Here is a 3,774-nt window from a genome sequence, read left to right on the forward strand (position 1 = left end):
CACGGTCCAAATTTTCACTTTAAACCACTCACTTTCACCCTTGACACATTTGCCTTCACTCACCCTTATTAGGAAATTCCGAAATCATAAAATTCTCAAAGCGAGGATTGGAAAGTCCTGAAAAATAAAATTTCTGAAACTTTAAAATTCCCTAATTGAAAAAATCTCGTATGATAAAATTCCCGATATGGAAGAATCCCGTATGATAAAATTCCCAAATTGGAATAATCCGAATAATTAACATTCCTGACAGTTTTTCGAATGACCGAATAATAAGATTACAAGTACAGAAAATCCCCGAATCGTTTTTATTATTATCAAACTGAAAGATTCCCAGTCAATGGCATTTTGGGAAGTGTATAATATTGACGGATTTGAACATTCCTGAATTATAAAATTCTTTAAGGAACCACTGAATGATTTAGAAAAATAAAATTCTTGACTGTAAGATTTTACAATTTAAAAAATCCCGAAGAATAAAATTCTCGAATAAAAAAATTCCAAATAATATAATTTCCGAATTGGAAAGTTCTCGAATATTAAAATTTCTGTACAGTTAATAATCCTACAGAATTCAAAAATTAAAAAAAAGCAAAGCGATGATTATAAAGTCCTGAAAAACAAAATTCCTGACACTGTAAAATTGCCTAATTGGAAAAATCCCGTATGATTAAATTCCCGACATGAAAAAATTCCATATGATAAAAATGATAAAATTCCCAACTTAGAGACATGCCGTAAGATAAAATTTTCGAATTGCAAAAATCCTAAATATTAAAATTTCCTATAGATTTTTGACATCAACAAATAATAAAATTCACCACAGAAAATCCCGAATCGTTTTTATTATTAACGAACTGAAACCTTCATAGTTAATTAAATTTCAGGCAGTTTGTGATATGGCCGAATTAAAAAATTCCTGAATTATAAAATTCTCGAAGGAACGACTGAAAATTTAAACAAAATAAAATAGTCGTAACTGTAAAATTTCCGAATTAGAAAAACCGGAATAATAAAATTATCGAATAAACAAATTTTCGAATATAATAGAGGAGAGTACTCGAATATGACATATTCTTGTAATATGAGATAGCGGGGTGCCTGCTAAACTAAGAGACCCACTCTGTTGGTTCTATCATTAACTTGTAGCACTTGAAGAAAGCGTAATTTCGTGGTATAGTCCATTTTTCAATGGGCTTCTAATGATTATAGGCAAACTTTTTGTGAAATCGATGGTTGTCGAGTTCTTGGAAGGGAATTCTTTAAACCTTATTTATAATTAATTAAATATGTATTTAGCAGTAAAGTTTGCCTTGGAGTGATGGTGATTAAATAACTAAGTAGGAAAATTTAGATAGTGTTGTAGTTTCTTATTGTACAGGTCAGGCATAGTAAGTGCATAGATGCACGGTGTTGTTCTCATACTATGAGATACCTGTGGTTTTTATAACGTTGTGGCTGCGCGAAGGAAATTAGTTACAAACGTTTTTGCGACTACTGCAAAAACTAAATTTATCTAAATAGCAGTAAATTTATACTTTGGAAATATAAAATAAAATTTTTCATTAAAAATAATACTTTATTTAGCATTTTATTAGCTATTTCCTGGGGTATCTCATATTATGAGAATAGTTTGACGAGTTTGGAAAAAGCACTTTCTTACATTTTTTGTATTTTCAGCATAAAAAAATTTTTAATGAAATTTTTTATTTGAGCTCCTTATGGCAAACTAAATTTCCTTTAAAATAACCTGTATGACTTTTGAATTCAGTACATAGAATTCCGAAAATCACGCCAAACATAGTTGTTATCTCATATTTGGGTACTCTCCTCTATAAAATTATAAATATAAAATTTTTTTTTGTTTGGTTGAAGGTTTATGTCTGTGGCTAAAAATTTAAAGTATAAGTAGGAAAGTCTTTTTTTGATTAAAAATTAATTTGTTCACTGAAAATGTTACTTTTATACTTTTTTGATATTGATGTTTTTAAGTAGAAAATTATCCTTTTTTTGGTAAATAAAAATTGTTTCCTTGTTTTGAAATTTGATTTTTGTGGGGTCAGAAATACTTCAGTTTCGCGGAAAATTAATTTTTTGCTGAAAAGTAATTTTCGTTTTGTTTAAAAATTTATTTTTTTAAAAAGAGAATTTGTCTTTTGGCGTTGAGTTTCGACAATTTAGATAAATATTTATTTATGTTTGGAGTGAAAAATATTAATTTGTTGCAAATTCGTCGTTTTGGTTTTTTTTTTATATTTCATCTTTTTTTACTAAAATTTAAACTTTGAACATTATTTGTTAGTGATCTGTCTTTTAAAGCAGAAAATTCAACGATTATGTTAAAAATTCAATTAATTTGTTAAAAATTCAAATACTTTGTCAAAAAGCCATCTTTTACAGTAAACAACAAATTTTTGTTTAAACTGAATTGGTCAATTTAAACATTTTTCATTTGCATCTGAAATACTGTTTTATTTCGTTTACAAAAGATTCTGTTGGAAAAGTATTACAAGATAAATGCGCTGCTATTTGAATACTAATGATCAAGGAAAATGAGAAATTAATGAAGGAAAAATCAGAGGATTTTGAAAATTAAGTTCTCGGACAAAAAACACTTATGGAAAATAAAAATTACCTACAGGAATACGTCGGGGGGGGGGGGGGGGGGGGGGGGGGGGGGGGGGTAGAAATATTTGTCATGGTTTCTTACAAGGTGAAGGGTGGGTCTTAGAAAGGGCCTATAATCCGTTACCTATGGTGTGAAACGTTAGGTATGAAATTGCCCTTGTTTCTTAAATCGGTTTAAACAGATCGGAACATAATATCTTTATGTATTTTTGCGCGCTAAATACGATCAGAAAATCTGTTCCTTCATTCGACTGTAAATTTGACCAGGCTGAGGAGAAAGTTTTCAGCTGCAAAGTTGCATTCATTTTAACGCAATTTTATTTTAAAAAAAGAGAGCTCTTTAGGAAAGTCTTCAACTCTATGGAAAAAGTTTAAGGGTCTCAAGCGAAAGCTTCCATCTGTATTTAACCTAAAAAGTACCCTTAAAATAATTTTTTTGGATAATTCCACAAAACAAGGTGTGTTATACTAAAACAACCAGGTTTTTAGGGAATTTTTCGTATCGAGGGGAAAACTTTGGAGAGCTAGCAGAAATCTGAGCTCAAAATGTTATTCAGAATCTAAAATATATACTATAAATATACCAGATGACTTCATATCCAGTGGTAATTTGCTACACAAAAACCTGCTTTTCTAAGCAATCTTCTGCATCTAGTGGAAAAACCGGATCTGCAGGAGGGAAACAAAGATCACGTTCGTATTCAGCACCCTAGACTACATCAAAATATCGTATTCGGATCGATTTCCCGATTTCACCACATCCAGGGACAAAACCTGAGGCGCTGAAGGGAAACTAATGTCAAATTCATATTCAGCGCACTAAAATACACGAAGATATTCTGTCCAAACTGTTTCCTAACGATTTCAAAACTAAAATTAATTTCATGAAGGAAACAAATGATTTTCTAGGAAAATATCCGCATTTAGGGAAAAACCCTGATGTTCTTTGCGAAAACTAATGTGAGATTCGTATCCAAAACACAAAAAAAAATATCATGCAAACGATTCCAATAGCAAACTCTGAGAGAATGGTGGAAAAATAATGTCAGATTCATATTCAAGTCATGAAAATACATATAGATATCATGTCTGACCTATTCCGAGATAATTTCAGTACCAAGGGTAACTTCATGCCGCAAAATGTAA

This window comes from Belonocnema kinseyi, chromosome 1 (assembly GCF_010883055.1).
Source record: "Belonocnema kinseyi isolate 2016_QV_RU_SX_M_011 chromosome 1, B_treatae_v1, whole genome shotgun sequence".
Classification (NCBI taxonomy): Eukaryota; Metazoa; Arthropoda; class Insecta; order Hymenoptera; family Cynipidae; genus Belonocnema; species Belonocnema kinseyi.